General features: G+C 47.3%; 1 long non-coding RNA gene across 1 annotated transcript; it reads left to right on the top strand.

Moving 5' to 3' along the window:
• The first annotated feature begins 204 nt into the window (after positions 1 to 204).
• LOC141086483 (uncharacterized) lies at positions 205 to 22,961 on the top strand. Its single transcript, XR_012231599.1, has 2 exons — positions 205 to 425; positions 20,652 to 22,961. It is a non-coding gene; the product is annotated as an uncharacterized lncRNA (long non-coding RNA).
• Positions 22,962 to 23,556: the final 595 nt, after the last annotated feature.

Here is a 23,556-nt window from a genome sequence, read left to right as displayed (position 1 = left end):
ATATATATATATATATATATATATTGTGGCAGGGCTAAGGGTCGTGTAATCAATGGGAGATATGTGTCTCATAAATGGCTTGTCTCCATAATGTAAGGCATAACAAATATTGCTGTATTATTATTGTTTTGAAGGACCTGTGGTGAGGTCACAGTCATGTGACCAGTCAGCTGCTGGGTTCGTGGGTGTGGCTACACCCTCTTAATGTGGCCTGCTCTTGAACCATGCAGCCGTATGTGAGGGGTATATACTTCCTGTGTGCGCTGAGGCTCGGGGACTGAGCCTGAAGGAAAGGACATGTGATGTTACTTTGTCTCCTGAACTGAAGGCTGTTTATTTTGGTGACGTGCTGTTTGGTTTATGATGTAATAAACCGCATGAACTTTGAGGGAACCAGCCTCCTGACTGTCTCCCGTCGCACCTAAGTGAGTAGAATCCTTACAATATATATATATATATATATATATAGCTATAACATAAATTAAGAGACCACTTCCAAATGTTCAGATTGTCTGATTTTTCTCTTTATAGGTATATTTTTGAGTAAAATGTAAATTGTTCTTTTAGTCTACAAACTTCTAACAACATGTCTCAGAATTTCCAAGCAATAAATTTTGTTTTGGTTTTTTTTCTGAAAAGGAGAAATGGTCAAAATAAAAAATAAAAAAAAGGCAGTGCTTTTAGACCTCAAATAATGCAAAGAAAACAAGTTCATATTCATTTAGAAACAACAATACTAATGTTTTACCTCAGGAAGAGTTCAGAAAACAATATTTTGTGGAATAACCATGATTTTTAATCACAGCTTTCATGCGTCTTGGCATGCTTTCCACCAGTCTTTCACACTGCTTCTTTCGTAAAAATGTAAGCAGTTCTTCTTTGTTTGATGGCTTGTGACTATCCATCATAGTCTCGATTACATTCCAGAGGTTTTCAATGGGGTTCAGGTCTGGAGAATGAGCTGCCCATGACAGGGTTTTGATGTGGTGGTCTCTTAATTTTTGCCATAGTTATATATATATACATAAATATATACAGTGGCAACAAAAAGTTTTGTGTTTTTTTTTAAATGTGGTTACTTCTGTCTGATTGTTGTGATGCAATTTTCCTGGTGATTAATTGAAAGTGCGTGAAATTGTCATTATGCAAGACATTAATTTTAACCAAAACACTTTAGAAAATAGGTGTGGTCATTTGATTAAAGAGAACTGACTTCCAAAAGTTTTACGTGTACTATTTATTGATCACAACATAGAGAGTAATTAATTGCTTACAATGCTATAACTTAGTATTTTGTAGCATAACCTCTTGCTTTAATTACTGCACCGCATCGACGGGGCATTGAAGCCACTAGGGTATTCAGCACATCCCGAGAGATCTTGCTCCATTCCATTTGCAAATCTGAAAACAATTAATCTTTATTGCTATGGGTACGGGCCCTAACCCGTTGCCCCAACCGGGGCTGCCACTAGGAATTTTGGGGCCCTATATTGGCAAAATTTTTGGGGCCCTCTTGAGCCTCCGCCCAAGCTCCACCCCAGCCCCGCCCTCCACCCCTTGAACTGTCCACAGTCCCACCGCTCTCTCTTGGAAAAACTCCACTTCTCACCAATCACACATTACCAGTTCCCATCTCCAGATCACACACATAGCCAGCAGCTCTTGTTTTGGCCAAAAGATTTTTTAAATCTGCCATCATGACAAGGTAGACTCTTTTGGCCGGGCCCTACTCTACTCTAACCTATTAAACATTTATTAAAATATCCAATACGAGGGAGATCGACTCTGAGGTATGGGGCGACATGGTTGCCAGGGACATCGGGGATGTATCAATCTCCTCACTATATGGGGAACTGAGGGACACACTGTGTCCATCAGGAACAGACAGAGTTTTTCACAAATGGGAAAAACACATACAAGATGTAGATCTTGAACATAAAATACTGCAAGGTTTGGAACTGGTAAGGAAACATATCATCAATGAACAGTGGAGGGACAGCCAATTCAGGATAATGCACAAAATAATATGCGTATTTAATATACAGCCAACTTCACAAAAACCTGACAGGCAAACGAGTTGCCCTAAATGTAGCACACCTAAAACAGACATGGAACATGGAATATGGTCGTGCCCTAAAACACAAGAACTTTGGGTAAAGACTCAAGACATGTATTTTAAGATGTGTGGGATTTGCGTGGACATCGACCCACTGAGCTGGTTGTTCCACTATACGACAGGCAAAACAAGAGGTGGAAAATTGCATGATTTGTTTCACACCGTCACGGTGTAAATAGTAACAAAACGTTTAATTTTGCAAAATTGGCTTGCCAAAACACTTCCAGGGATGAAGGAGATAGGGGCAGGGCTGCATTCTGTCTTGAATTTGGAAAAAAAAGAGGCAGAAAGACAGAAAGATAAAATGACGGAAAAGTTTTTCAAAAAGTGGAGAGTGTTCATGGAATCGTTTCTGTCTACTGGAGAAATACAGGAGATAATGGTGTCTTTTATTAACTCAGATTTGTACATGTTAGAAGATTTAAGTGGTAATTTGGGTAAACTTAAATGTGTCATTTAGTAAATATATCAGAAAGGATAGATACAGAAATTGGCTGGTCAGAGTATAGCCACTTTGAGCGAGTAGATTTGTGGACATATGGGGTTAAGTTATTGTTGTGTGAGCAATATTGTTTTTGATTGACCTAATCTTATATATACGCTTAGATTGTATAATGTGTCCTTTATCCTATGGCACTGTATACATTGGTCAATATGCTGTATTTGTCAAAAATCCAATAAAAAAGATGTTCAAAAAAAAAAATATATATCCAATACAATTTAGGTATATTTTTAATTTATTTTTCAATTTTTAAAATGACCAATTATATCACATCCGAAGGGACAAATACCATCACACCATGCCCAGCCCACATATTACCACCACATGATGACTGAACACTACAATACTGATCATTAATAAAAAAAAACAATACTATCACCATAAGAGCCATTATACACAGGAGATCTGTATATAATGTCAGTGTACAGGTAATACAGTGATCACCAGTGACATTATGCACAGGACCTCTGTACTGTATATAGTGCCAGTGTACAGGTAATACAGTGATCACTGGTGACATTGTACACTGGAACTCTATATATAGTGTATAGTGTCAGTGCACAGGTAACAGTGATCACTGGTGACATTGTTCAAAGGCACTCTGTTTATAGTGTATAGTGTCAGTGTACAGGTAACACACTGACTCACCAATGATGTCTCTAGGTGATGTCCTTCAGCTTCGCTTTTCATCTTTAATCCAACACAGACCCCCATCATGTCTTCCAGCCAGGGCTAGTCTCTGCAGGAAATAACACAGTTTTCTAGAGCTCCACTTGCTTAACACATTACTTAATTTTTTCCCAACTTCTACACTACACCAGATGAAGAAAAAAGGCGACATAGTGTCTCTGTACACAGTAACAGGACCTCCCCCCATTTAAAACAGTATCCTAAAAAAACAAGATAAATACATCACTGCAGTAATAATATCCCTTATTCAGCCCCTATGGTAATAATATCCCCCATTCTGGCCCCCGTGCTTCTCATTCCTGGCTCCAGCCATTTGTTCTCTCATCCTGCCCTCAAGAGTGTCCTTTCTGCCCCCATATGATCTCCCGATCCTGCCCCATCTGTCTACATCGTATCCATCCTGCCCCATGAACCTACACAATGTGTCTCCCATTCTGCCCCCTGTGTGTCGCATCCTGCCCCCTCCTGTGTCTCACATTCTGCCCCTTCCTGTGTCTCACTGTCACATTCTGCCCCCTCCTGTGTCTCACATTCTGTCCCGTGTCCATTCTGCTCCCTCCTGTGTCTCACTGTCACATTCTGGCCCCGTGTCTCATATTCTCTGCCCCGTGTCTCACATTCTCTGCCCCCCATGTCTCACATTCTGCCCCCATGTCTCCCTGTCACATTCTGCCCCCGTGTCTCACATTCTGCCCCATACCAATTCTGCCCCCGTGTCTCACATTCTGCCCCATGTCCATTCTGCCCCCATGTCTCACATTCTGCCCCCATGTCTCACATTCTGCCCCCGTGTCTCACATTCTGCCCCCGTGTCTCACATTCTGCCCCCATGTCTCACATTCTGCCCCCGTGTCTCACATTCTGCCCCATGTCCATTCTGCCCGCGGCTTGCCGCTTTCAATAAAAAATAAATAAAAACACATTCTCCTTACCTTGACGCGCTCCCGCGGCGAAGCTCCCTCCATGCAGCAGAAGCATGCACTTGTCGGCGAATGACAATGACGTCAGACGCTGGCGACGTGCGCGCTGCGGTTGATGTCAGCTGCCAGCCTCCGATTGGCTGGCGGATATTAACTATTGATGTGTGGGCCCGGGCCCGCACGTCAATAGAGTTGAACTGCCGCTAGGGCTTGGTTTAGCCTGCCGGTAGGGCCCGGTGAGCAGATGAGATGGGGCTCGATGCGTGCCCCCTCTGCCCACCGGGCACCATACGCTAGTCAGGGCAGTAATGCCCTGATGGTGGCCCTGGCCCCAACTCATCCCAATGGTGCTCTGTAGGGTGTAAATCAGGTGACTGGCTCGGCCATTGCAGCAGGTGAACATTTTTCTTTGCTAACCAGTTTATTACTAAATTGGATGTGTGCTTAGGATCATTGTCTTGCTGGAATTTCCAGCCTTAGACTACTTTGGTTTTACCATGTGGCAGCATTACATTCTCCAGTATATCCTTGTACATGGTAGAATTCATATTTCTATCAATTCTATGCAGAGTGTCAACTGCTGGTGCAGAAAAGCAGCCCCAAACTGTCATGATCTCAGTGCAGGTTTGACTCGCACATGTGGGGTTAATGTCTGGAACCAGAGCTGATGACTGGCATTTCTGGGGTTAAAGGTTGTGATCCCAGTGCAGGCTTACCTGCACACCTGGGGCTATGATTGTGGCCTCTCCCTGGTTCTGGGAGAGGCTTCTTATAGCCTCAGGATGCTCCCATCCCCGTCAGTTATACTTTCGCCATTGGCATTGTGTGGTGACCCCTGAGTGTGTTTGTGCTGTGTTCTGGTTGCTTGATTCTCTGTGTACGACTCGGTCTGTTCTCTGGATATTGCTTTGGATTCTGCTTGGTACCTTCTATATCTGTTTGGTTTTGACTTCTGCTTGGCCCTGACTATCCGTTCTGTCTCATCCCTGGTACTTTACTGATATCTCTGTGTATAACCTCCGTTTTGCCTGACTCTGAGTATTTCTGTATAGTGTCCTGCCATCTCTGAAAGCAGGACGTTAAACCCCGCCCCCTTGCAGTCACATGACCGTAGGTCCTGTGACTGCTTGCTAAACATCAGCGTCCACAGGTCCTGTATATCTGTACTTTCCGGCTGTACCTGACCCCGGGCCCCCCTACAGTGCGGGTGAGTCCCTGCTCAGCGGAGGCTGCACGCCGGCGCTGAGAGGATCCTGACATTATAACTGACCGTTAAGTTTTTTTTTCTTTCTCTGCTGAGAAATATGGATTCCATACAATCTCTTGCTGAGCAAATGAAAAATCTGAGTCAGATGTTTCAGGGTTTATCTCTGGAGCAGCAAGCTCTGGCTCGTTCTCAGCAGCAGGTTTCTGAGACAGTGCGGGGGGCTTTAGCTGCTGGGTCTCTGGGGGCTGGGGCCAGTGATGTTGTTTTGTTGTCCCCAGACAGAGGTGTATCTAGGCTTTCTGGCACACGGGGCAAGAAGTCGGTTCGGTGCCCCCCTCCCAGTACTTATGCGATTTCCAAACTTAGTCATGTACTGACGAGCTGTTCTCCCTAATGATCTCAATGTTCAATGAAAAACTGAGAGAAGCAGGAAGAGAAGCTCGTTGTCACAAGACCATAAGTATGAAAATCGCATATGAGTGAAGTGTCCATGTGATGATTACTGGAACCTGCAGAGCTGAATCCTGACATTGCAGCTTCTGAATTCTCACAACAAATGCCCTGCACACTTAGGATTCTCCCGTACCGGTGGCAAGATGGCAAGAGTACACGGTCATGTCAGCACAAGCATGTGATTTATATACTTCTGGCCACATTCCAACTAGACGTGCCAGGCCTTGCTCCGTTCATTTTCACTGAGTGAGGCCACACATGTCTAGTCAGCATGTGACCGCATGTATGTAAATTACCGGCATGAGAGAATCCTAACAGCATTCAGTCAGCTCTGTGAGAATTCAGAAGTCTGCAGTCACATAGAATGACTGCAGACTCAGCACAAACCTGGACAACCCCTGTAATGCTCCTGACATAAATAGAAATATAAGAATTAGTCAGTATCACAAATAATATTTACATCCAGGTACCTTATAGATGATGTCGTCTCTGGAGTCATTCTCCTTCTTTTCTTCTTGTCTAGACCCCTTGATGAGTTTTCTCATCCACAGCCGTCTCTGCAGACTTCCATATTCTCCGGTCTTCTGCAGCAAATCTCCACACGATGCCCTTAAAGATAGAAGTGTCATTATAATGCTCCTAAATAAAAATATCTGCAATATACTGTCACCTCACACTATTCCCCTCCCTCCTCATACTGTCTCCTCTAACATCCCACCTGTTCACCATACTGTCTCCTCATATTATTACCCCCTCACTCTCTATACTGCCTGCTCACACATACCCTCTGACTCCCCATACTGTGTCTGCACACATCCCATCACCCTCACTCCCCATATTGTGTCCACGTAGATTTTTTCCATCGCTACTCATACTGTGTCCACATACATTTACCCATTTGGCTCCCCATACTCTCTGTACCCATCCCCCACTCACCATACTGTGTCTGCACCCATCCCCCATTCTGTTTCCTCATACATGCCCTCATACATACACTCTTCATTTGTGTCCTCAAATCTCCCCACACACATAAGTATCCCCCATCCCCACTCCAAATCCTCCCACACATTAAATATTCCTACTCCAAATCCCCCCACACATTATGATCCCCCCATAATGTCCTCAGGTTTCCCCCATAATGTCCTCAGGTTTCCCCCTCCACCCCCCATATGTTCCTCAATCTTTCTCCACCAAATCACATTAATATGTCTGCACCCTGGGCCTGGCCTTGCTCCGAGTCCTCCTCACACACTGTCCTCAGTAAATTAACTCCCCCTGCTCCCTCCCTATCCATACCATGGGACTCTGCAGGCAGCCATCCCCCTATCTTCCCTTGCACAGTCGTCGGTGGTGTCTTCAGCTCCATTACCCGACTGGAGCACTTACCGCACCAACCGCAACGCTGCCTCAGCTCGCCTCTGAAGAGCCGGCTTGTGACGTCGCAGCATGATCACGCTGCTGGCAGTGGCGGTGCACGGGCGCAGCGGCGCTTACACCTTCGCAACAAGTGAGTCAGAGACAGAGTCTGTCAGACAGTGTGTATGTGTACTAGCATCTGAAGACGCTGGTACACAGACGCGCAGCACTTTCTCTGCACCAGCTGTCAGTTTGACAGCCGGCTCAGAGAACGGGAGAGTCTGAGTGTGGGGGGCGGCACAATGCCGCCGACGGGGAGTCTCCTCCTTGGACCGCCGCATCAGGCAGCCCGATGGCGCCCCCTGTCGGCTGCGCCCGGGGCAAATGCCCCGGTTGCCCCCCTCTGAATACGCCCCTGTCCCCAGAACCACCCGTTAAACTGCCTGATTTCTTTTCTGGGAACAAAAAGGAGTTCAGGGTCTTCATGGAGGGGTGCAAACTCTTCTTTAGTTTGAGGCCACGTTCCTCTGGGGACGAAAGTCAGAAGGTTGGGGTCATTATGTCTCTGTTAAGAGGGTCCCCACAAGCTTGGGCTTTCTCCCTTCCTCCCGATGCTCCTGAGAGAGTGTCTGTGAATGCGTTTTTTGAGGCCCTCGGGCACATATATGATGAGCCAGACCGAGTGCGATTGGCAGAGGACATGGTGATGAGTGTCTGTCAGGGGAAACACTCGGCTGAGTGGTTTTGTACAGAATTCCGCCGCTGGGCCGCAGAGGTCTCTTGGGATGACACCGCACTCCGAGGACTCTTTCGCAGATGCTTATCCGAGCGGTTACAGGATGCCTTGACATTACATCCCCCACCTAACTCACTCGAGGACGCCATGACCCAGGCCGTCCGGATGGACCGCAGGCTGCGGGCCAGGGGGGTGATGCAGGCGGAGACTCCATTGTTCCCTAATGGAAAAGAGACTGTTTCTGTGCCCATGGACGTAGGGGCTCTCTCCCTGAAGGAAAAGGAGAGACAACGCCAGAGAGAAAAGCAGTTATGCTTCTACTGTGGTAAAACGGGACATTGGAAAAGGGAGTGTCCTGATTGTCCATCCTCAACCCGGTCGACGGGAAACGACTAGGTCTGTGTAGTCAGCGGGGAGACTACTCAGACCCTCAGGTACCCTTTTCCTCGTTTTCTAAGGTGTTGCTTCATGTGGAACTGTTAGTGGACGATTGTTGTTTTCCCTCTACAGCTTTCATGGACTGCGGATCATCCATCAATCTCATTGACTCCCAATTGGTCATACGCTGTAAGATAGGGACAGTTAGACTTAAGGTTCCGATCAAAGTGGTGGCCATTGACTCCTCCCCCTCACTAAAGAGGGAATTCTCTTTATGTCTGACTTATTTTCGCTCAAGGTGGGCACTACCCATGTGGAAAAATTAAGTTGTTTGGTTCTGGACAATCTACCAGCAGGATTGGTGTTGGGCATGCCCTGGTTACAACGCCATAACCCAATCATTAACTGGAAAACGGGGGAGATTGTTCAGTGGGGGTTTAATGATTTGATGTTATGTGAGAAGTCTGCACTATTGGTTGAACCTGTTAAATCTGTATCTGTGTCATCTGTCGAGCTGGAAGGTATTCCGGAGTACCTGAACGAATTCGAAGATGTGTTCTCTGAAAGCGAGGCCGAGGCGTTGCCGCCACATAGACCCTTTGACTGCGCTATCGAGTTAGTCCCGGGGGGTAAATTGCCTAAAGCCCGTCTCTTTAATTTATCTGGCCCTGAGTGCTTGGCCATGAAAGATTACATTGCTGAGAGTCTTTGCAAAGGACACATACGTCCCTCAGTCTCACCTGTGGCGGCAGGGGTTTTTTTTGTAAATAAAAAAGATGGTGGTTTACGTCCCTACCTTGATTTTTGTGAGCTCAACAAGATTACTGTACAAAATACGTACCCCCTTCCGTTGAGTCCCGATTTGTGTAACCAACTTTCAGGGGCAAAATGGTTCTCCAAACTGGATCTTCGGGGGGCATATAATTTGATAAGGGTCCGGGAGGGGGATGAATGGAAAACCGCGTTACTCACGACCGAGGGACTGTTTGAAAATTTAGTCATGCCATTTGGTCTTACCAATGCCCCAGGCATATTTAAGAATTTCATCAACGTGGTATTCTCAGATCTCATTGGTCGTTTTGTTGTTATTTACTTAGACGATATTCTGATATACTCTCCCGACAGTCAATCACATCTGAATCATGTACGAACCGTTCTCCAAAAACTGAGGGAAAATCATCTGTATGCCAAATTGGAGAAATGTGTTTTTTGTTCAAGAATTGTCTTTTTTGGGATTAATTGTGTCCTGTGAGGGTTTTCGCATGGACCCCAAGAAGGTGCAGGCCTTTGCGGATTGGGTGCAACTCCGAGACCTTAAGGGTCTTCAGCGCTTCTTGGGGTTCGCCAATTATTTCCGCAAATTTATTCGGGGGTTTTCACAGGTGGTCAAACCACTCACAGACCTTACTTGTAAAGCTGCGGATGTGAGAAACTGGTCCTCGCTCGCAAAAGAGGGCTTTGCAACCCTGAAAAGAAGCTTTATGTCTGCTCCCGTGTTAGTACAACCAGATCCGTCCAAACCATTCGTCATGGAAGTGGACGCCTCTGAGGTGGGGGTGAGGGCAGTGTTGTCCCAAGGGCCTGCCACTCTATCCAACCTCAGGCCACGTGCTTTCTTTTACAAGAAGTTCTCTGCTGCGGAAAAAAATTACGACGTAGGCAATAGAGAGATTCTTGCGGTCAAATTGGCGTTTGAAGAATGGAGGCACTTTTTGGAGGGGGCCAGTCACCCGGTTATGGTGATCACGGATCACAAAAATTTGTCATACATTGAGTCTGCTAAAAGACTAATGCCCAGACAGGCCCTTTGGTCACTTTTTTTTTCCCGTTTTCAGTTTACGATTACATTTCGTCCAGGGTCTAAGAATGTCAAGGCTGACGCCTTATCGCGCAGTTTTCAGCCGGTGTCGCCCCCTTAGCCACCGTCCTCCATTCTTCAGTTTGGGGTTGTGATAGCAGAGGTCTCGTCTGAATTGGAACGGGAGATTCACTGCAGGGAGATAAGTCACACGCCCCCCCCATGCACCCCATCCTCGCCCTCCCAGAGACCCACCGCAGCCACTCACAGCCTGCAATGATGTCACTAGGCTGTAGTTCTCTTTTGTGTGCACAGGACCTGTGATGAGGTCACAGGAGGGGAGGAGTCAGGAGTCACATGATCATCATGTGACTCCTGACTCCTCTCCTCCTGTGACCTCATCACAGGTCCTGTGCACACAGAGAAGAGAACTACAGCCTAACGACGTCATTGCAGGCTGTGAGGGGCTGCAGTGATCAGGAGCCTCCGTGTATGCAGGACTCTCTCTGCTGTGCTGGTTATCATGGTGCTGGATGAGGGAAGTTTATGTGTGGGGTCAGAAGGGGTTTACAAGGTGTATGGAGCGGAGCCGTGTGTTTATGGAGCGGAGCCGTGTGTGTACGACAGGGCTGCCACTAGGAATTTCTGGGGCCCCATACTGGCAAAATTTATGGGCCCCCTTGAGACTCCACCCAGGCTCCACCCCAGTTCCGCCTCCACCCTAGCTCCTCCTCCACCACGCAAACCTTCCAAAATCCCTCCGCCCTTTCTTGGAAAAACAGCTGAGCTGCCGGTGGAGACAGTCAACATGCTGGTACTGTGCAGCATAGTACCAGCATGTTGACTGTCTCCACCTGCAGCTCAGCCGTTGTCCTATCCTTTTAGCCAGCACAGAATGTGCTGCACAGTACCAGCATGTTGACTGTCTCCACCTGCAGCTCAGCCGTTGTCCTATCCTTTTGGTCAGCACAGACTGTGCTGCACAGTACCAGCATGTTCACTGTCTCCACCTGCAGCTCAGATGTTGTCCTATCCTTTTAGTCAGCACAGACTGTGCTGCACAGTACCAGCATGTTGACTGTCTCCACTTGCAGCTCAGCCGTTGTCCTATCCTTTTAGTCAGCACTGCTGACTAAAAGGAAAGGACAATGGCTGAGCTGCAGGTGCCACGGTGGAGACAGTCAGCAGCATGCTGGTACTATGCAGCACAGTCTGTGCTGCTGACTAAAAGGCTGAGCTGCAGGTGGAGTGGAAACAGTCAACGTGCGGCATGCCTATGGACGCTGGAGATTTGTCCCGCACAGCCCCACTCCCGCCCCATCCATCATGAGCCCGGGCCCACGCCACCGGAGACGTCGGAGAGAGGGACAGACTGAGACACTGTGACCTGTCTGGATGTGACTGACCGCCCCACAAAATGAGGACGCAGCCACTGCAGAACCTCCTGTTAGTGACTGCAGAGCTCACCACCTTCAGTGACCAATATGCGAGGAGGTGACGGCAGGTGCAAAGTTTCAGGAGATAGTCTTGGACTTGTAGTTCAGCAGATTGACAACACAGAATGCAGCTGCTGCAGAACCTCCTGTGTGAGTGACAGTTCCCACCCAAACTCCGAACTGTGCACCTGCATCTGTCAGTGGAGCCGCACAAGAGCTTCTGCAGCAGCTGCACCCAAACTAGGCTGTGAGGCAGCTGTAGGGCAGGAGAATATTGGGAGTTGTAGTTCTGACTTTGTGTTCCGATGGGGGTTCATGCCCCCCATTCCTCTATATATAGGGGCTCAAGCCCCCACACAGTATGTACCCAGTATATATTGCTTCCCTGTGCCATCCCCCTGCCCCGCTTAGGATACAGGGTTCCTGCCCCTCGTGTATATAGGGGTCCCTTCCCCCAACCCTGGATATAGGGGTCTCTGTCCCCCACCCCTGGATATAACCGCCCCACTGGAAAAAGGGAACTCTGCCCCCCTACGCCTATATATTGGAGTATCTGCACCCCCACCCTGGAAATAGGGGTCTGCGGGCCCCACCCCTGGATATAGGAGTATCTGCCCCCCCACCCTTGAATATAGGGCTCACTCCCCCCACCCCTGGATATAGGGGTCTCTGCCCTCCCTGGAAATAGGGGTCTGCGGACCCCACCCCTGGATATAGGAGAATCTGCCCCTGCACCCCTGAATATAGGGTACACTCCCCCCACCCCTGGATATAGGGGTCTCTGCCCTCCCACCCCTCCACAGAAATAGGGGTCTGTGGCACCCACCCCTGGATATAGGAGTATCTACCCCCCCTGCGGGTATAGGGATCTCTGCCCCTTAGGATAAAGTGTTCCTGCCCCCCTGCCTGATATAGGGGTTCCTTCCACCCCCTGCTAGATATACAGCCTTTGCCCCCTCAGGATATAGCAGGATATAGGGGTCCCAGCTGTCTTTCGTAGGACAAGGGTCTCTTTTGTCCCCCTAGGGTATGGGGTCTCCCCCAGGACATGGGGGTCCCTGATAAAAGAAACCAGTGGCTTTCCTTCCTTAGACTTGGTACAATGGCTCCTGCACTGTCAGATAGGGTGTCCTGACTTCTGGTCCCGGATAGTGGGCTCAGAGCAGTAAACATTGAAGAGGAGGCATAGACCGGCGATGCCAGCACTGTGGGTGGAGATGCCCATGGAGGAGAATATGGAGGGCTGGGCACAGCCAGCAAGTGGAGTTTGACAACAGGGTGACTGGTGGTGGATCGCGGTGAGGATGGTGCCAGGATCCGTGCAGTGGGCAGTATAATGTGAAGACCTACAGACTATGGATGACCGGGCATGCTGGGACTTGTAGTATTCCGGCGGCTTCAAAGCCACAGGCTGAGTATCACTGACCTAGAGGATGACCGCACATAGGGTTAAAGCATTCCCCCGCAGAGACACTAACAGACTACTTACCCTACCCTGCCGCCGTCCACGTCCACCGTCTTCTGCGAGTCCGACTGCAGCCTCCAACTGCCTCTCAGTCCCACATGGCACACCACAGCATGCTGCTCTCTGCTCCGGAACGAGGAAGTGGAGCAGAGCAGCATGTAACGTCACATGAGGGGGCGGCGCTGACGCTGGCCCATTGTGCACGGGGGGGATTGCGGCGCTGGCTGGACCATGGTGCGGGGGGGGGCCTGCCCGGGGGGCCCGGGGGGGGGGGGGGGGGGGCCCGGCATGCGCTGGGCTTTCATTTAATATAAAGCTGGAGAATCCTGAATAAAATGTAGGGGGGCCCTATTGCGGACCGGGCTGCCAGCATGGTTGGGCCCCCCTAATCATCGGGCCCCATACACTTGTAAGGGCTGTCATGCCCTGATGGCGGCCCTGGTGTACGATGTGTACGGAGCGCAGCCATGTGTGTATGGAGCGGAGCTATGTGTGTATGGAGTGGAGCCGTGTGTGTATGGAGCGGTGCTGTGTGTGTGTGTATGGAGCGGAACCATGTGTGTATGGAGTGGAGGCATGTGTGTACGAGGTGTACAGAGCGGAACCGTGTGTGTATGGAGTGGAGCCATGTGTACGGAGCGGAGCCGCGTTTGTAAGAGGTGTACAGAGCAGAGATGCATATGGAGCGGAACCGCGTGTGTACGAGGAGTACAGAGAGGAGCCGTGTGTGTATGGAGCGGAGCCGTGTGTGTATGGAGCGGAGCAGTGTGTGTATGGAGTGGAGCCGTGTGTTTACGGAGCGGAGCCGCGTGTGTAAGAGGTGTACGGAGCAGAGATGCGTACGGAGCAGAGCCGCGTGTGTACAGGGTGTACGGAGCGGAGCCGCGTGTGTAGGAGGTGTACGGAGCGGAGCCGCGTGTGTACGATGTGTACGGAGTGGAGCTGCATGTGTACGAGGTGTACGGAATGGAGCCCTGTGTGTACAAAGTGTACGGAGCTGAGCCGTGTGTTTACGGAGCCGAGCCGAGCCGTGTGTGTACAGGGTGTATCGAGTGGAGCCGCGTGTGTATGGAGCGGAGCCATGTGTGTACGGGTTGTATGGAGCGGAGACGCGTGTGTGCGGGGCGTACGAAACGGAACCCTGTGTGTACGAAGTGTACGGAGCTGAGCCGTGTGTGTACGGAGAGGAGCAGAGCCGTGTGTGTATGGGGTGTACAGAGTGGAACCGCGTGTGTATGGAGCGGAGCCGCGTGTGTACGAGGTATACAGAGTGGAACCGCGTGTGTACGAGGTGTATGGAGCAAAGCCGCATGTGTTCAAGGTTTACGGAGTGGAGCCATATGTGTACAAGGTGTACAGAGCGTGGCCGCATGTGTACAAGGTGTACGGAGCAGAGCCGCATGTGTACGGGGTTTACTGTTGTGAATTCTCTCTCTGGCTTCCCTCTAGTGATTACTGAAGATAGTGGAGCTGGTCAGATTGAGAGTTCTCTTTCTGGGTTCCCTCTGGTGGTTACTGGAGGTAGTGGAGCTGATCTGATTGACAGAGGCTTGCCACCTGATAATGAGGAAGACGATTGGAGATCTTGGGTTTCTGATTGCGATTTAAGACAGCTGACTCCCTCTATCCCTGCTGGTGATTTGTTTCCTGTGCCGCCTGAGGCCTGATTTGGACTTTGCTAAACGTTGTGGTTTTCCCATGATACCCCTGCGGACTCCTATCCCTTTGAGGGGTATTGATGCTACTCCCTTGGCGGAGAATAAACCCCAGTTTTGGACCCAGGTGATAATGCGGGTCGCCCCGGACCACCAAGAAAATTGTAAATTTTTGGTGTTGCACAATTTGCATGATACTATTGTTCTGGGTTTCCCTTGGTTGCAAACTCATAATCCTGTTTTAGATTGGAAATCTGTGTCTGTGGTGAGTTGGGGTTGTTAATGTGTTCTTAGTGACACTCCTGTTTTCTCCACCTCTCCCCAGTCTCATGATATTCCTGACTATTTGGCTGATTTTTCTGATGTATTCAGTGAGAGTAAGTCTGCGTCTTTGCCTCCTCATAGGAGTTATGACTGTGCAATTGAGTTAATGCCCAAGTGTAAATTTCCCAAGGGTCGGCTTTTCAACTTATCGGTACCCGAACATGATGCTATGCGATCTTATATCAAGGAGTTGTTGGAGAAGGGTCATATTAGACCATCCTCTTCACCTTTGGTGCTGGTTTTTTTTTGTGGCCAAGAAAGATGGTTCATTAAGGCCATGTATTGACTATCGTTTCCTTAACAAAATCACTGTTAAATATCAGTACCCATTACCCCTGATTTCTGATTTATTTTCCAGAGTTAAAAGTGCCTGTTGGTTTACCAAGCTTGACCTCGGGGGGCGTATAATCTTATTCGCATCAAGCATGGGGATGAATGGAAGACGGCGTTTAATACTCCGGAGGGACATTTTGAGTACCTGGTGATGCCTTTTGGGCTCAATAATGCCCCTTCTGTCTTCCAGTCTTTTATGAACGATATTTTCCGGGACTTTGTGGATAAGGTTTTGATAATTTATCTGGATGATATTTTGATCTTTTCCAGTGACTGGGATTCTCATGTGGAACATGTCCGGACTGTGTTCCGGATTTTGAGGGAAAATTCTCTGTATGTTAAGGGATCGAAGTGCCTCTTTGGTGTACAGAGGATTTCATTTTTGGGATTCATTTTGTCCCTGTCGGCTATTGAAATAGACCCGGCCAAGATACAGGCCATTTATGATTGGGTTCAGCCCACTTCTTTGAAGGCTCTCCAGAAGTTTTCGGGTTTTGCTAATTTCTACCGTAAATTTATAAGTAATTTTTCTAGTATTGGTAAACCACTGACTGATTTGACTAAAAAGGGCGCTGATGTGGTGAATTGGTCTCCAGAGGCAGTTTCGGCATTTCAGGAGCTTAAGCGGAGATTCACTTCGGCTCTGGTTCTACGGCAACCTGATGCCTCACTCACATTTCAGGTGGAGGTAGATGCTTCTGAGATTGGTGCAGGAGCCGTTTTGTCCCAAAGAGATCCGGTGACTTCTAAGATGAATCCCTGTGCCTTCTTTTCTCGAAAATTCTCCCCATCTGAACGTAAGTATGACGTAGGGAATCGGGAATTGTTGGCCATGAAATGGGCATTTGAAGACTGGAGACATTGGTTAGAGGGAGCTAGACATCAAGTTGTGGTCCTCACCGACCACAAGAATTTGATTTATCTTGAATCAGCCAAACGCTTGAATCCTAGACAGGCTAGGTGGGCCTTGTTTTTCACGCATTTTAATTTTGTGGTCTCTATTCTTCTTGGCACAAAGAATGTTAAGGCGGACGCCCTTTCTAGGAGTTTCTTTGCGGATTCTCTTGATGTGACCGAGCCTACTACCATTCTAAATGAGGGTGTAGTTCTTTCCGCCATCTCACCCGATTTGAGACGTGCCCTGGAGGAATTTCAGGAGGACATACCTGAACGTTGCCCTATAGGAAAATTGTATGTCCCTGACCAGTGGAGGAAAAGAGTAATGTCTGAAATTCATTGCTCCGCGTTGGCTGGTTATCCAGGTATTTTTGGTACCAGAGATTTGGTGAGTCGGTCTTTTTGGTGGCCTGCCTTATCTCGTGATGTCAGGAATTTTGTGCAGTCCTGTGGGACTTGTTCTCGGTCCAAGTCCTGTTCTTGTTCTAGTGGGTTGTTAATGCCCCTGCCAGTGGCCAGGAGGCCATGGACTTGTGAAGTACAGTATTCAGATGTACGGGACATCTTGTTCTTTGGGATCCATTTTTGTGCTTGCAACGCCATTTTGTTGTTTACGAGTTAAATTTTGTAACTTAACTAGATGAAAGTTCACGGCTGTTATGAAACCAGACTGTTCTAGCTTGTACAAGATATGAGATATGAGATGAGACCCTAAAAGAATGTGCTATTGTTCTATATTCTACGTCATGCAGCTGGGAACATATTCTGATTTTCTTACAATACTAATGGCTTAAATGTATTACGATTCTATTGGTAGCTGTATACTTGGCATAATTAAGCAGAATGCTATGTAATGTGAGATTCAGTAAAGGGGCTCAGTGATCTGCCTCGATCCTCCCGTACAGAGACCCCCGTCTCCGTGTGGTCATTCCCAGTTGCTAGCAACGCCCTGTAAATTAATTTGGAAATCACTGGCTCAACCGTGAAGGGTTAATTTAGCCCTACCTCAACAGTTTTGGCGCCCAACGTGCGGCCCCCGAATAGGGACGCCCCTGCCCCCGGAGGACAACAAGACAAAGGACCCTCGGAGCGGACACAGGTGTTGGAAAATTGGGACTGATCACCCCCCACAGCCGCGGTAAGTTGGCAGTTATACTGTTCAGACTGACCGTTGGTGTGGTTTTCCTGTGCTTGTTGCTGCAAAGAGGATCTGAGGTTTGTCCCCGTGGTGGGGTGATTCATGGGTGGAATCATATAGAGGTGTAGTCCCGTTGGGGGCCCAGTGCTCGAACCGTACCTCATAAGGGACGGACACCCCGGATTGACCAGTGATTGTGACTCTCTTTATAGTCAAAATATCCTGAAATCCTGAATTCACTCTTAGTAGTCAGGCGTGGTCAGTGATCGAAGATGGGTAGGATATGTAACTCAGGTATATATAGATATATATATATATATAAACAGAGGTGTCCGGAGGGATAGTCTGAGACGCCCTCCTCCTTTCACTGAGTACCGCGAATTTTGGGCAATCCCAGAGGGGGATTATTGACCCTGTGGGACAGACTGAGACGGCTGCTCCAGTATTGTGCACAACTGAAGTAAGGATATTTAGCTCTAAATGAGAGAATCTGTGGAAGGAAAAGAAGAATTTTGTGGCTTGGCACATGAATTGTGTGACGAAGGTGTTAGGAAGAACAGAGAAAGTGAATTCTGATTGTTTCTGTTACTGCTATGTTGAAGAAGGAAAAATTGTCTATAATTATGGCAAAGACGGAATGTAATGTGGTTCAAGAAAGTGACTGTGCTGTGAGAATGTGGTTACAAAGGAACTAAGATTGATATTAATGTGTCAGGGAAATAGTTAAAAGTGATGATTTGAAAGAAGAGGTCTCCCTGCTAGATGAGAATTGTACAAGGAGACCGAGAGTCGCAGCCCCCACCTTTTCTTTGTTAAACGCTCACAGTATCTCTTATAAGCCACCGCTGCCAGCCTCAGTCCCCGCTAAAAAAAAAAATAAATAAATAAAGTTTTCAGAAGAATTTAACCCGTCTGTTCAGCGTACAGAGAAAAAAAACAAAAGCAAACAGCAGCCTCCAGCCCCCACCGCAGCTGCGAGCACACAGTGTGCCCTTCAGCCCACACAGCAAACTCTGTCCCCCTCCCAGTCTTCAGCTACTGAGAACCTTACTCCTCAGCCCCTCCCTGCTAATTATGGCGCTGTGCCAGACTCGAACATTTTCAGAGATTGTCATTCCCCTGCTATTTTAATCGGAGTAGATGGTAGACCCAATTAATATTCTTTCATAAACCCTATTTCTGTGGGACCTTTTCCCAATGTTACTGTTCAGTTCGTAATCTCTCCCACATGTCCAGTAAATTTACTAGGGGCAGATTAATTATCACAGTTCCGCTCCAGAATACAATTCCAAGATGATGGCCAAATGATATAGGGAAAATGCCTTTAGAACCAGTAAAAGTGTTTCTAAAACCTGGTGCCTAATCCTCATACTCTTTTGTCCCAAATACCCCAGGATGCTGCTTGGTTTACAGTTATTGATCTTACCAATTCCTTCTTTAGCATTCCGTTACACAATGATTGCCAGTTTCTATTTGCATTCACTTAGCAGGGACAACAGTTAACATGGACAGTTATGTCACAAGGGGCCCAAAACAGTCCCAACCAGTTTGCAAAAAAAAAAAAATATGAGCAGGTGTCTTTAGCCATTTCTGCCATTGTTAGCCTCCTTAAGTATCCGGCAGCACTGAACTGTCGGGTTTCGGCCTCGAGACTTCAGTTCGGCCTTGGTCAAGTGATGTTCTTGGGTCACTGTCTCCTTCAGGGTGCCAGACACCTCGCAGAAGAAAGAAAAATAGCTGTCAGCTCCCTTCCTTTCCCAAAAGATGAAACTGAACTCCAGCGTTTTCTTATGCACTTATTGTCGTCAGTGGATACCGGATGCATCCCGCATAATGCAACCCCTTTACAACGCCTTGAAAGACGGTATAATGAACTATAAGGGAAGATGGCAGTGATGAGGATTACCTCCAATATGATTGTTCCCAACTTCTGACTGAAGAAACAGCTACTCCACCAAATGTCAGTGAGAATCCACTCCCAAATCCTGATCGGATGGTTCAAGATATGCTGACGAGTTTGGTAGATTCCACACGGGATATGCTGTTACCACAGAAGACACTGTAGTGCACGCAGCTGCACTCCCGCCCTCACAGTCCGCACAAGAAGCAGAACTCCAGGCTCTGTCTACTGCATGTACTTTGGCCAAGAACAGACGGGCTAATATATACACGGACTCATGGTATGCATTTGGTACTGCTCACGATTTTGGGGCTCTATGGGCCAATCGAGGGTTTATTACTACTGTTGGAACCCCAGTGAAAAATGCTGAAGCTGTTAAAACCCTCATGGACTCAATCAAATTACCTACTCAGGTGGCCATTATCAAAGTTAAGGCGCACGGTCCTAGGAACAGTCCACAGACTGTTGGCAACGCATTTGCGGATATGCAAGCAAAAGCCGCCGCTCTCTTACCCGTTGAACCAACTATGGTGACCACACGCTCTCAGCGTAAACAGTTACAAGAAGCATTGACCCTACAAGAACCTGATGATCTACAACAGACTGAAGTTTTCTGTCGGACCCTGCGAGACCGCTTAATGACGATGCAGAGAATGTCTCCAAAGGAAGAGGTGAAGCAATGGAAGACTGATGAGGCACGTATGGATAATGGTCTCTGGAAAAAGGACCAACTCGTGTGTCTTCCTAAGCGGATGTACCCTGCTATTGCCACATGGGCACATGGGCCTACACATCGAGGAAAGAATCAGGCCCTTGCACTGGTGCAAAAATTCTACTGGGCCCCGGTTCTCCAGTTGGCCGGAAGCATTCCCTGTTACCAATATGACTGCAAAAACCACAGCGAAGAAACTGGTAATGGAAGTTATATGCAGATATGGGGTTCCAGAAGTTGTTGATATCAAGGTCCGGCCTTTTCTTCTCATGTGTACCAAGAAGTTCTGACAATGCTTGGATCCACTGTAGCCCTCCATACTCCGTATCACCCACAATCCAGTGGGGAAGTTGAGAGGCTGAACGGCACATTGAAGGGACAATTGACCAAAATGATGCAGGAAACTACGGCTCCATGGCCAGAGCTCCTACCCATTGTACTATACCACATTCGTACTACCCCTATTGTAAAATATGGCCTGTCCCCATATGAGATATTGTTTGGTGCTAGGCCCCCAGTTGCAAATTTCCAGCTTCAGCAGTTATCAGAAGAGACTGACGGTGCTGTTCAATGTGTTATTCAGCTTAGTAAAAATCTTGCTAACACCCATGTTCTAGTTTCCTCTTCTTTTCCAGATTCAGCAGAAACCGACACCTGCTATAACCTGAAGCCTGGTGATTTGGCAGTCGTGAAAAGGCATGTCAGGAAGCACGGACTAGAACCCTTGTATGACGGTCCCTATGAAGTCCTCCTCATCACCCAACAAGCCAATAGCAAATGAAGGGACATAATGTTTTGGTTTTTCGCATTTTTCACATTATTGGTAACTGCATGGGACAGCCTAAATTCCCCAACGTCCTTGAATAATAAGGTTATACAACATCATGAAAAATTACTGAGAGATTTGTTGGACAATTCCCAGTCTCTGGCAGACTGTTGGATTTGCACGTATTCACCAGTGTCAGCCACAAGCATCCCCTTTTTGGCTATCCCTGTTCCACCCGAGGAGTTATTTGCTTGGACTGACTGTTCTGACACACTCGCTAATAATGCCACAGATAATGTTAAGTTATGGAATTTAACTGTTGGTATACCTATTGTGGGATGGGTGGGATACCCCTGGTGGCAAGGTAACTTTTCAGGAAGTAATACACAACTTCAATATTTGGCCTACAAAGGAGGGGCTTGGGTCCCTAAGAATAAGACTAGTTTAACCAATCTGGGGCAAGTTCCAATGTATGGTCTACAAGTCAGTTTCAATGTAACTTCACACTCTACTGATGCTTTCAAACCAATGTTGCTAGAAAGAAGGTTACATAACACGTCATGGGAATATTCTAATTTGTTTCCCCAGGGTTCCAACGAAAGCTGTGCCAGTATCCCTGGCAATATATCTTGTAATGAGTCCTCTGAATATGTGCCAGGAACCCCCACTTGTGGAAATCCTGATGTAGGTTATCGTAGTCCTTTAGGACAATCTCCAGCTTGGTGTATGCTTCAGAATGCATCTGCATTCATAGACTTAACTCATAGATTGGTACTGCAACATTCAGCCCTATGGGATTTACCTGATGACATGTTCTGGGTATGTGGAGACAATGCTTATAAATAGGTGCCAGTAGGGGTAAGAGGTACTTGTACTCTGGGTCGCTTGACCCCGGCCACCTTTGTTATTCCGAACAAACAGTTGGATACACAGGCTATACCCAAACATACATTATACAAAAGAGCTGCGGACAATTCACCCCGCCCTTCAGGGAGACCACATATAGTGCAGATGAGTGTGGCCAATAAAATTGTCAGTTCTATTTTCATTTACCCTATGATTACACAAATGTGGGATAAATTGGTTAGGGCCACAGACTATCTAGATGATCAAGTTTGGGATATATTGGATATACTTAACACTACTGTTGCTGTCCAAAATCAACTTATTATAGTCACTAATCAACATACTATAGTGCTGGACTATTTAACTGCAGCACAAGGTGGTATGTGTCAGGTCATTGGACCCGCTTGCTGTCATTATATAGATCCTAACAGTACTATGAAGTTAAAGTTAAAGTTAGAAGATATTCAAAGACTCAGAGATCAATACGATAAAGACAATGATCGTAATAAGGACAGTTGGTGGTCAGACACTTTCTCCTTTCTCAATCCAGCCAATTGGTTTAAGGGAATTGGGGGTTGGATAGCTGGGATCTTACAGAGCTTGCTACACATTGCTACCTGTATCCTTGTTGTATATGTGATACTAAAACTTGTTCTTTGGTGTATTTCTGTATGTATTAGGAAATTCTGCACTAAGACGGCTAATGATGATACCAAAGGTGTCGTTGCCCCTGCTCTTCTCTGCACCGATCTTAAAAGGCTACTTGATGAAGATGTTGAAGCCAAGCACATGCCTACCTACAAAAGATCTCCACCACCATCATCAAAAATTGTTATTCGTGAACTGCAGTATACAGGGGGGACGGGTGCGCCGCGACAGCCATGACGGGTAACTCGGCATCAGTCATGTGAAGACCAGTACCCCTCGAGCTTATGGCTTGGAATAGCACCTCTGATGCTGCATATGTGTTATCAAAATTTATCTAGGGGGGAATTGTGAAGTACAGTATTCAGATGTACGGGACATCTTGTTCTTCGGGATCCATTTTTGTGCTTGCAACGCCATTTTGTTGTTTACGAGTTAAATTTTGTAACTTAACTAGATGAAAGTTCACGGCTGTTATGAAACCAGACTGTTCTAGCTTGTACAAGATATGAGATATGAGATGAGACCCTAAAAGAATGTGCTGTTGTTCTATATTCTACGTCATGCAGCTGGGGACATATTCTGATTTTCTTACAATACTATTGGCTTAAATGTATTACGATTCTATTGGTAGCTGTATACTTTGCATAATTAAGCAGAATGCTATGTAATGTGAGATTCACAGAGACCCCCATCTCCGTGTGGTCATTCCCAGTTGCTAGCAACGCCCTGTAAATTAATTTGGAAATCACTGGCTCAACCGTGAAGGGTTAATTTAGCCCTACCTCAACAGACTCATATCTCAATGGATATTATTTCTGATCTTCCTGTCTCTCAGAGAATGACTGTTATCTTGGTGATCTGTGATATATTTTCTAAGATGGTCCATCTTGTGCCACTCCCAAAGTTGCCATCTTCTTCTGAGTTGGTGCCCTTGTTTTTACAACAGGTGGTTCGGTTGCACGAGATTCCTGAGAACATTGTGTCGGACAGAGGAGTCCAGTTTGTTTCCAGATTTTGGAGAGCTTTTTGTTCCAAACCTCAGTTATCTTTCTCCTCTGCATTTCATCCTCAAAGTTGTCCCACTCTCAGGAAAACGCCCAACGGTTTTCGAACCGGCAGAGGACCATGGGTCCCCGATTTAAAGTGGGTGATATGGTTTGGTTGTCTTCATAGAATATTCCTATGAAGGTTGCGTCTCCAAAATTCAAGCCAAGATTCATTGGACCTTATAAGATTTTGGAAATCCTTAATCACGTTTCTTTCCGTTTGGCTCTTCCAGT

Source organism: Dendrobates tinctorius, unplaced genomic scaffold (assembly GCF_039654945.1).
Source record: "Dendrobates tinctorius isolate UK_male_01 unplaced genomic scaffold, ASM3965494v1 ptg000032l, whole genome shotgun sequence".
In the NCBI taxonomy this organism is placed as follows: Eukaryota; Metazoa; Chordata; class Amphibia; order Anura; family Dendrobatidae; genus Dendrobates; species Dendrobates tinctorius.
This window is presented reverse-complemented; position numbering and strand designations above follow the sequence as displayed.